Raw genomic sequence first — 12,052 nt, forward strand, 5'->3', positions numbered from 1 at the left:
GTGCCAACGCGAGTGCCATATGCGCACAGTATTTCCTCGTTTCATACGCAGAAGACTGGGCAATGTCACTCGCCAGTGCTGCTTAGGGTTATCAACGCAACATTGGTATATATATCGCAGTATTGACTGGCCAGCGGTCTACTTACACACTCGGCGCAATCGCTTGCCACGCTTTTCTGGGGCGCATCACGGGCCCGCCACCTGTATTAACGCGATAGCGTTAAGGAGCTCGTGTCGCAGAAAAGCCGGTGTCGTCGGCGTCGGTGTCGGTGTCGGCGTCGGGTGTCGGTGTCGGCGTCAGCGTTTTGCGGCGTTGACCGTGAGCGATAAATCACGGCATGCACTCCATAAATAAAAAGCAACTTCCAAGATGGGCTGGGTGGGAATCGAACCAGGGTCTCCGGAGTGTGAGACGGAGACGCTACCACTCAGCCACGATTTCGATGCTTCCATAAGGTACAAACGCGCCTCTAGTGAATGCGGTGTTGCCTTCGAAACGAGCCGTGGAATGTTATACTGTGGTGTATATCGGTAATTATGAACATGTAACTTACAGAAGTCGCAATTACACGAGTAGCGAAGTGCGTTTCGTTGCATTTCTTCTGCGCTTTCCGCACACGGAGAGCCATCTTGCGGCAAACACAGAAGACCCCCTCCTCTCCATGTACGGCGCTGCCCCGACAGATGGCGCGCCACGCGCGCATTGGAGCTGTCGCGGCTCGCTCCCTCTGTAGAATCAAGCGTCCTTCCTTTCTTTAGATCACTATCTCTCTATCTCTCTGCCCGTGCCGATCACGGCGTTTGGCTGGCGTGCATCATTTCCCCCTCCGGGATACCGAGTTCTTTGGTTCGCTCCGCTTGCTCAGGCGCACGTTTCGTTGCTGCGCCGAACGCCGCGTTGCTCGACCATATGGCTCGACGCTCACCGCGTCTGATGCGGGGCGCCTCGTAAGTGATGGCTGCCCTGTAGCCCATTGTCTTACACCCCTTGGCGGGTCGACGGGAACGCTATCGCGTTCCACTCTTGAAGGCGAAGCTTAAGCGTCCTCCAATTTTTTTCCCTTACTTCCCTTTAAAGCATTAAAACGTCTTTCTGGGTGAGTTGGTGCATACTTGACATAAAAAATTGTAATAGCGCAAACACATGCAACCACAAAGTACCAAGGAGGAGACACAAGCGCTGTCTTAGCAATGTCATTTTCCCCGATTGTATCACTCCCGTCACGTATCACGTATTCCGTCAATAAAATTTAGTTGACAGTAACAGCGCATGTGTCTCGTCCTTGGTACTTTGTGGTTGCATGTGTTTGCGCTGTTGCAATTTTTATGCCCTTTAAAGCAATTCCCTTTACTTCTATAGGCTAAAATATTACAATTTTTTACGGTACCCTACTTGCACAGGCAATCCACATGGTGGAACAATAAGCAAATGAGAGACAGCACCGATGGTTTGACCACGTGACTGCCTTTTCTTTCTTTATCTGCTGACCGTGAGGTAGCCCCCAAGTTCTGATAGCCGAAGAACGAATAATGAAAAAGCCAATGAAGGTGAAGGAGTGTCGAGGGTTCAATTTTATGTCTCGATACGATTGGCTCATTTATTTGTGGGTTTCGCCAGACAATGCCGAGATGCTGAACTTTGGCAATCTTAGGCCTTCTTTCATAGCATCCCTGGTATTAACATGCTATTGCCTGGCATATCTGACGACATTGAATTTTCAACATTCTCTGACTGTATTATTCACAGAAAGGAAAGAACGTGTATAATTATGACTGTTTTATATATTTTCACTTGTGCAGAACTGATGTTAAGCAACAGTACGGGAAAGTAGCCAATAAGATACAAGCAAATAATCGAGTTATGGTACCAACATTCAGGTAAATGGAACAACAAAGCAAAGCTGACGCTGCCTCTTGTGAAAGGGAAATGCCGGAAAAGAAGAAAGAAGAAGAACAAAAGAAAATCGGAAGGATGAAAAGGGACATAGTAATATTGTATACTTCCGCCACACCCAAAGCATCGGAAAATTGAACAACTCGATGTTCTAGAGTTCCCATGGGATTTCTACAACCATAGCCCCATTACCGGTGTGAGTTGACTCCAGCAAAAAAAAAAAGAAGATATGGCACTAATGTAGCTCATGTAAAAATATGGCTTCGCATGATAATAAAACAAAACTTTACTTATGAAACGAAAATATGCTAATTCGGACAAAACCCTCAGAATGAGATGCAGGCGGGATGCCATAGAGTGAGGATTACTTAATCCCATGGTCAAGCGAAGTATTCCTGGAGTTCTTTTTTCTTTTGGGTGTTTCTTGTAGCGTGCTACACGTGCAATAATGTTAAGTCGTGGACTTAGTAATTACATTAGTTCTAACAGTAACACATGTGTCGCCTAACTACGCTTTCATTCCAGATCTTGTAATGGTGTTGGTATACTTGCCCGTGCTGATGCAGCTGGTTTCTCTTTTTTGAAGTTAAAATATAATTGAAAGAATAGCCCAGCATAAAACTGTGACCGAATGCAAAGACCTGACGTTGTTTATGGACGCAATACAAGATAACGATAAATATTATTCCTTCCTTTTCGTGTAGCAGTTTATGCCATATATTTTGATGACGTCAAATGCTTAATAACGAAGGCGCAACATAAATGTAAATGCCAGAAACATATTCCTAAATATCACCAGATCGCACAAACTGTGAGATTTATGATAATGGGCAGCACACCACCTGCACAGCACAGCACTAAACACCACAACCCCCCATCACCCCCCACGCCCACCGCACAGCATCTGCGATGAATGTCTTAGGTTTTTGGTTTGTGTGGATTTCGCTTTGCCTGTTTGGATCCGCAAGCATACAATGAAAAGAATACTGACGCATACCATAAGGCACCCGGCCTTGTACAGCACGATTGTTACGTAAACTTTTCTAATGCCGCAGGTAGTAGCAAACGCAACAGCATTTCGAATACAACTCACTGCCCACCAGACCTATAAGGACATTGAAACATCCCGCACATGCGCGTGTCGCGGAACTATATGCGTCATGTGAAGCTCACGAAGAACACATCAGGGTGAAAATGATTGACGTCACTATCAAACACTTCTCAACCACTGGCTTTCTGGACATGGCACGTACGTAAGCTTGGGAATGCCGCCTGGAGTACAAATCTCAAGATATCATCGTTGATAGGATGACAAAAAACACTTGGTTCATCCACAACGCGCCTCTGAAATATACAACACCTGTTGGGGGCCATGTCCGGGCATATCCCGAAGGCGGCGCAGTCTCGCATAGGTTCCGAAAGCACGAGCACTCTGGGGGAGACTGGTGGATTCCCACTTTTACATGTGAATGGTTTCTTTGCGGCACAAAGCATGCGCCAAACGTCTGAAAGCGCTAGGTTTAACAAGAGAAGAAGTGCACCATAGTCATTCTGTGGTACTGTGCGTCCATCCGTGGCTTAGCAGCCAACCCACACTAGGCCACAGAGGTACGCATAGCTAGATTGAAACAAAGGATCCCGGTTTTATAGATTGGTGACACAATGTGTTCTACTACTACTACTACTACTAATAATAATATTAGTCATCCTTATTCTTACTGTATATAGAAAGCACAGTACATACATCATGCCTGACAAAACCACAGTGGGCTTGACTGGCAGAGAGTGAGAGGCATCAACAAACGGTTAAAGAAAATAACAATAACGAAGAAACAAAACATACCAAAAAATGAAACAATTATGAAAAAGCGGCTACTCCGCACATATACACCTATAAGCACATTAAATAGATCATTATAATACGCTTATGTACATACGTACACACATACATGTCTTGTTAAGGCCATTTGGCGGGTACAATTTTAACCAGACAATGATACTTAGTTTGACTAGAACAATAAAAGAGAATATATGATTATAAGCAACAAAGTAAGGTGAAGAACTGAATTTGCTCATTGAAAACCTTGGCAGAAACAACCTTTCAGATCACATTTTTAACCAAAACAACAATTCAAGCTCAATATAGAGAGATAAGTAAGTTCTATTTCGTTATGTGTTGTAGCTACTCAAATCCGCGCGTTCTGGTGCTTTTTGAGCTTATCTTTTGTTGTTGACTGCAGCACATTACGGTGTAAGTTATTGAACAACGCCGATATATGGCATTGGCGCATTCTTTTACGGCATTTATTGCACATGGTAGTATGTAATAACGCTATTTTGGTCTAAGGCAACGCGGAATGGAATCAAACGAAAAGAGGCACAATTTTTTCATAAATTTCAGATGAGTGCACGATGGATAGGAAACTGTACCAATCATACCGTTGTACAAGCCTATCAAACATGCTTGGATCAGTTATTGAAATGTCTTTCTTGGTAGCGCTATAAGCAATCGGGAAGGATGGCTGCCTTATAAAAGTACCAACGAAGTAGTGATCTGCTACTTTTGTCTGCACTACTGTGGAGTTATTAAGTAGATTACATGAGGGCCCGCTAATCTGGTCAATACACGAAACCGTAGAATTGTCTGCCAAAAACTGTTTGCCTGTGGCATAACGGATTCTTATTTCTGGGCCCCATTTTGAAATAGTGTCTGTGTAAACACCGACAGGTGCCTTTGTGCCATTTCTGTTGACTATCAGGCTCACATGCTCATGTAGAGAAAGTGATGATAAAGCAGTGTTTAGGTTAAGACAGAAACAGTTGCACGTTACCGCGCGGAAGGTGATAAATTGCGAAAAGGGTAAGCGAGAGGTCTGAAGTCCTCAAGCGAAGTGTTAAAAAAAGTATGGTGTTTTACGAGCCCAAACCACGATCTTATTATGAGGCACGCCGTAATGGGGGACTCCGGAAATACGGACCACCTGGGGCTCTTTAATGTCAACCTAAATCTAAGTACACGGGTGTCTATGCAAGCAAAACGTAAATCATTTCAGCGTGATAGAAGGAAACAGTTTGAACACTGCCCTCTTATCTTGAACAACAACACGGATGGCTCCCTCTTATCCTGCAGGACGTCTGTATGAAAACATTTGATCAACTGGCGGAAAACATTGTGTAAGACATTCGAATGAAATGTTTAATAATAATAATAATAATAATAATAATAATAATAATAATAATAATAATAATAATAATAATAATAATAATAATAATAATAATAATAATAATAATAATAATAATAATAATAATAATAATATTGTTGCCATCTTACAATAATCGTACATCAGAAGGCAGGCCCGTCAAAGCCAACGAAGTGGCTTGCGTGACTTGGCCCGGCATGTCGGCAAACAAAGTCAAAATGGCAACATGTACAGAAATGACAAGCTCGTGAAGTTCATCACACAAAATGAAACAGAAAATCAGCTGAAATCAGTGACAAAAGAAATACAAGAAAAGAGAAATGCAGTATTATACATATCTTACAGTGCCTTCAACATTTTTTTCAAGTTTCGTTTCGAAGTTGCAGTAAATATATGATCAGGAAGGTCATTGAATATTCTTGGGACATAAGCATACCTACTAGCCTTACCAAATCTTGTGTTGCAGTGCGGTACTACAAAACGCAATGTTTTCCGCAGTGCACGGGGAGCAACATATTCTTGTTTGAAATCAGGGTTCCAAAAATGTCTAGCCACAACCGTTTGAGTGAACAAAGTTTTAAATGACGGAAGACCCAGATGTATAAATAAGTTCACATTGTCGGCCGAGGAAGAGTTATAAACAATGGACTTCAACATATTTTTTAGAATTCTGTCAATTCGACAGAGCCATCGAGAGGAGCAAAACCCGAACAATGTAATGCCATAACGTAACACACTGTATGCTAAGGCGTGCATGATAGTGATTTTTACAGGCATCGGAACAATGGATTTAATATTAAAAAGCAGCGAGGAAACACTTCTGAGCCTGCCGCAAAGATACGCCATGTGATCATTCCATGAGAGGTCACTGTCAAAGAAAACGCCAAGGTATTTAATGGAGTTAACATACTCTACAGGGGCACACTGACACGATTGGCAAGTACGACAGTGTAGAAACAAGGGTAAATTTGTAACCGTTGCTTTAAGTGGATTTCTAAAACATAACAGTTTTGTTTTTTCTTTGTTTATTGACAAACAGTTGTTAGCAAACCAGGTCATTGCGTCGTACACACTCTCTTGAAGCAATGCAATTGCTTTTGAGTAACAGATATGTTTAGTTAAAAGGACAGTGTCATCTGCATACTGAAATATCATACACTTCGAAACAGCTGAAGAAAAGTCATTTATAAATATGTTAAAGAGAAGATGAGACAATATAGAGCCCTGAGGCACTCCAGCTTTCAAGGGTAGTTTGTTATTGATGAATAACTCGTTGTCTAAAGATATCACCTGTGAGCGGCCGGACAAATAGTTTTTTAGGAACTGGTAAAATGGCCCCCTGAAGCCGAGCAGGTATAGTTTTTCAAGCAAGAGTTCGTGGTTCACCGTATCAAAGGCTTTAGAAGTATCGAGAAAGAATGCGCATGCGAACATGTTGTGTTCTAAAGCTGTGTTCAATTCATCTGAAAATTCCTCGAGCAGAGCAATGGTGCCCCGTCCCGCGACAAAGCCGAACTGACGACTCGATATAACTGAAAACTTATCTAGAAATGACGTCATAGTTTCTAAGAGAAATTTTTCTATTATTTGTGACATGATAGGCAAGATCGAAATAGGTCGGTAACTGTCCACAATACCTTTCTTTCCTCCTTTAAATAATGGAGATACAATAGCCGTTTTTAATTCCACCGGCATTGTAGCCGTCTCTAGGAATCCATTAAGTATGACAAGAAGAATACGCGATAGTGCGTTGAAGTTTCGTTGGAGCAAAGATGCCGATATACCATCTATACCAGCTGGCTTATGTCGCCTAAACCCAGCAACTATTCTTGCGAGTGTGTCGAATGTTATCGTTGGTAAGAACGCGGAAGCCGATATGATTTTTTCTTTTCCAGAGCGGCCAGCTGGCACCATTGAAGTTGCTCCCGAAACGCGCGCGAAATGTTGATTGAAGATTGCGGCTGTCTGTGCAAGATCATATGGGAAAGTGTCAGCTAGCTTTGAATTATTAGTGTCTTTCCCGCGTAGGTGGTTTATCAGTGACCACGTCTTTGCCGGATTTCGAACAGATAATTGAAACTGACGTTGAAAGTAGCGGCGTTTTGCGCATCGTATAAGGGCGACGACTTTATTCCTTGCGCTTCGGTAGCTAGCGCGAAGCTCAGCATTTTTAGGAGTTCGTTTAAGCCGTTTCCACAGCAAGTCTCGGTAGGCGATTGCATTCATTATATCCACGGTAAGCCAGTTATGATTTCTTCTCTGTTTAGTTAGAACAATTCGAGTGCAGGCTTCTTGAAAGCTGCGTATTTTCGAACTGAATTGTTCATAAATAAACACTGGCACTCCGGAAACAATCAGTGAAGACCAATCGAACTTGCCAATCATTTCATCCAATTTGCGTTGATCAACAAAGATAACGCGCGTCCGCCTATCTGAGCTATTTACTTTCCAACGTTGAGGTGTGTTAAAGAGACGCCTCAAGCTGAAACGACAGACAGTGAAATAGTGGTCTGCTAAGCGTTGCGTAATCACGCATGAATGCAGATCATGATTAGGCGCCCGTGCGGCGATGTGGTCTAAACAAGAATGCGTTATTCGGCTATTCACAATTTCTTCACGTGTGAAGGTGGTGACCATGCTTTCGAGGCCAAAAGCAGAAAGGGCAGATAAATAGTCTGACACTTGAGCTTTGCCTGGGCATAATAAGTCAATATTTAAATCACCGGTGAGGCAAAACACCTCCTCATTACTGAAACGCTTCAAAACAGTCTCTAATTCTATTATAAAGCGACTAACGCTGTTTGCAGGAGGCCGATAGATCGCTAACAAAGTAAGAGCGGTCTGAAGAAAGCTTACATTTAAACACAGGCATTCAGCATGAGCCAAATCTACATCAATGCATGATACTGTGTACTTTTCATTCACAAAAACTGCAATTCCACCCCCTCGACGGTGTAAACGAGTGATAAATTTTTCACTGTAACCTTTTATGGCAAAAAACTGTGTGCTTGATTCGGGAATATTTATTTCGGTTAGCACAAATACATCTACAAAATTTCTGGCATCTTCTGCAATATGTTTAAACTCATCCCAGTATTTACGTAGACTGCGAATATTTATATTGACCAAAGTAAAGTCTGATTCGGAATTCGGACCGAAGCTGTCCTTAAAAGCTCGAAAGCTCGGAAAATCAAGCAAAACAGACGGATACATATTCATTGGATTTTTTCAACATCCATTTCATTGGTAATGCGAATGAGTGGAGAGACTTCGTCCTTCTTAGCGAAGATTTTGCCTGCTCTCACCCACACGAACTTGTACTTGTGTAGCTTGCCTGCGGCCCGGGCAAGCCAGAACAGATGCCTATTTGCCTTGGTTAGATTGTCATTAAAGTAGAGCTTCGGAAGTACTTTGGATTCACAGAGCTGTCGAAGCTTTCCACGAGCCCTCATCCAGTTTTCTTTCATGCTTACCGTTGAGAAACGAACCAAGACTGTAGGGACAGTATCTGTTTTGCCAGAAAGTCGGTGGACAGCAATGACGTCAGTATCAACAGAAAATTCGGGTAAATCAATTTTATCAGCCAGATCATGCAGTATTTTTTTCAAGTCTTCCTTATCAGCAACCGGCAAGCCACGAATTTCCAAATTTGCCTTTCTGCTGTGCTGTTCAGATTCATTTTGATCGTGCTGCAATCGTTGCAAAATCTCAGCCTGAACACGGACAGTCTCATTTAACTTCTGAATTTCTCTGTCTCTGGTCCTTGCTGCTTCTTCAGACAACTTGAGCTGTTCACGTGTAGTCTCGTACTGCTTTGACAAGAAAGTGACGGCGTCTTCAAGGTCAGAGACGGTCTTCGACAGCTTTAAGAATTCGGCTTTCAGAAACAAGAGCGAGTCAACCTTAGAATGCAGTGCCGGTAGTACTTCTAAGGTTTTTTTTACGTCCTTGATTTCCGCAACAAGAGCTAAAATAGCGTCGTTATTGCCTGCCGCCTGCGCTGAATCCGACCGGGATGAAGAAGGTTGCTTTTTGTTCACTCTGCAGGTCTTGCATACCCCACCCTCACGTTTCGCCTGTCCCATAGTGTTAAAGGTATTAGGGGCAATACCCGAGCAAGTCTGTCCGTGATGATATGAATATTTGCATTCACAACACGCCATAATACGCCCATCACTAGGCAGACTTTTTTGACAGGCAATACAAAGGCTGTCTCCGGACATCGCGACACGTTATAAGAGCAACGCTTGGCAGTCGGCAGCACTTCACATACAATGAGAAGCAAAAGATTACAAAGGAAAACATACCTGTGGAAGTACAGGCGATCAGTTTAACAGGCCACTGTATCGCTGCCGACTGCGAAGCGGTCTGGGTTGAGTGGGCGTTTTATGCTGAAACGCCGGGTCAGCGTTGCCAGAATAGCAGGATCCAGGCGATGAAATCAGCCGAGCAGTGTCGGTAGGCGTCGATGGGCGCACCTCTGCCAATCCAGCGGGAAAACCTTCAGCAGGCCAGGTGATCTGTGGAAGTACAGGCGATCAGTTTAACAGGCCACTGTATCGCTGCCGACTGCAGCGATACAGCGATAATAATAATAATAATAATAATAATAATAATAATAATAATAATAATAATAATAATAATAATAATAATAATAATGTTGTCTGCCGCTTACTGCCACTATTCTTATAATATTGTCACAAGCTGTCATGAACCACGCCTGCCGCGCAAACAACCAGATGAAAGAAGGAAGAGAACGACGTGAGCCAAGCTGCCGCGAGACCGCTCTTCAACAACCGCGCCTATCAACCAGATTCATCTGGTTCTGCATTAAAACACCTCGTGTGTAACATTTGGTGGAGCTGTGCGGGGTAACTGCATCACTCATCGCCAGAGTAGCGCGCAGCAAAGATGGTTTCACAGAGGACGAAACCTTAAGACTGGTACAAGCCCTCGTCATCAGCCGTGTCACGTACGCGCTACCGTATCAAGTCAAGCGCAAAAGCGAGACAGAACGCATGGACACTCTTATAAGAACGGCGTACAAAACGGCCTTACAGCTACCGTCAAGCACAAGCACAAAGAAATTACTAGCGCTAGGCGTATACAACACCTTTGAGGAGCTAGCAAGTGCCACGCTCATAGCGCAGAGGGAGCGCCTCAACAAGACTCAACAGGGAAGACACCTTCTTCAACGGCTAGGGTGCCCGCTGACACCTCAGTACTGCAAAGAAGAAACACAACTCTTGCCTAACCACATTAGAGAGAACATTGTAGTAGACCCTATCCCCAAGAACATGCACCCCACCCACAATCAGGAGAGAAGAGCAGCGCGTGCCCGCATGTTGCACAAACGTTGTTTCAGAGACCCGGATACGTACTACACGGACGCTAGCCCGTATCCCTCGTCGCAACGTTGCAGGCTCAAATACACAATCGCCGTTGTCAATCAGGGGAACCTGGTAGCCTCAGCCTCCATCCGCGCCACATGCAGCGCAGCAGCAGAAGCAGCAGCAATCGCTCTCGCACTTCGCGATGCTGAGAGCAAGGGAAGGTCCGCCCATGTCCTTACTGACTCACAAGCGGCTTGTCGTTTATACCAGATAGGTCCACCTATCGAAACGTTGGCCAGCCTGTCTGAGGTACTTCAACCCTGTTTAAAAAATTTTATACCACAGTGTGCCATTCCATCTGCCAGCCCCTTTCTTGTTAGAGGAAGATAAAGTGGGGCACGTGGTAAAAGGAATAGCGGAAGACGTGTACAACTTCCTAATTGGTAAAGAGAACTTGCACACTGTATCAGAACTTATACGGCACTGCCGTACGTTCGAGGCGCTGAAGACTCGCCGAATTACACCAAAGTTTGGACGGCTGGCCAATGTAACGACTGTAGCAAGTGTTGACACGAGTCCTCCACTCCCAGACCTTTCGTGCGCCATCCGCCAGATAGTCCGCGAGGAGCTCCAGCGACATGACGAACAGGCACGTTATGCGGCGCCACGTTGCAGCCCCTCCGTTTTCCGAGACACTCTTTGGGAACCCCCTTCGGCTACTTGGAACCACTCGGTGAACGTCGCGGATCTTACCGGCTCCAGAGACGAACCGCATTACATTACGACCGACCCACCACGCAATGATTCGCCCCCTCAGCGTTTTGATCCACGCCCACGCAACTTTCGTCCACGAAGACTCGCCACTACCTACGACTTTCAAGGGGAAGAGCCTCGTTACCCTCAACCGATGTCTTCAGCAGATTACTTCAATCCGCATTCTGAAGTTCGCCCTTCGCCAGTGTGTTACTGCTGCGGCATGCCTGGCCATATAGCTAGGTACTGTAGCCGACGCCGAGCATCAAACTACGGATCGTCAGCGCCGACTATGTGGTCTAGCGGTCGTACTCTGCGCACTCAGTGGCCAGGAGACTCCACTTCAGGAAGCCACTTTCGAGAGGACTGATGCACCGATCAGGAGACCTACTTTGGAGCAGAAAGAACCCGGAACCGCTACCGCTCCCTTGCCTCCGACCGTACTCTGACGTCACCACCAGCCTTCCAAGCCTCCCGATCACCATCCCCTCGGCCGCGATTCACGTCACCATCGCCTCGGCGCCGTTTCGTGTCGCCCCCGCCGGGAAACTAGCCAGCGTGGCCGATGGAGGTGAGGTCGCTGGAAAATGTGTGCTGCCGACTCAACGGCCTCCAACTATTTTCATGTTAAAGAATGAGGTTCAGGTACTGATTGATGGGGTCTCCACAATGGCTTTAGTCGACACGGGAGGAACTGTCTCGGTCACGAGTGTGGGGTTTAAAGGCGTTCTGGAACGCAAGGTTATGTTTCGTTGGGACCAGTGCACAAGTTTCCGTGGAGTCAGTGGTGAAGCATTATACCCGGTTGGTGTGTGTAACGTGGATGTGTCTTTGGGTGGGAAAGTTTTTAATGCAGAGTTTACTGTTCTTCC

General features: G+C 44.9%; 1 long non-coding RNA gene across 2 annotated transcripts in view; it reads right to left on the reverse strand.

The window, feature by feature from the left end:
- Window positions 1-9,629, reverse strand: part of LOC135899769 (uncharacterized) — a 74,507-nt gene extending 64,878 nt beyond the window's left edge. For both annotated transcript variants that reach the window (XR_011514867.1, XR_011514866.1), the window contains exon 1: window positions 9,402-9,629. This is a non-coding gene — a long non-coding RNA (uncharacterized lncRNA). The remainder of the gene's footprint in view (window positions 1-9,401) is intronic.
- Between the last annotated feature and the right edge of the window lie 2,423 nt (window positions 9,630-12,052).

Source organism: Dermacentor albipictus, chromosome 5 (genome assembly GCF_038994185.2).
Source record: "Dermacentor albipictus isolate Rhodes 1998 colony chromosome 5, USDA_Dalb.pri_finalv2, whole genome shotgun sequence".
In the NCBI taxonomy this organism is placed as follows: Eukaryota; Metazoa; Arthropoda; class Arachnida; order Ixodida; family Ixodidae; genus Dermacentor; species Dermacentor albipictus.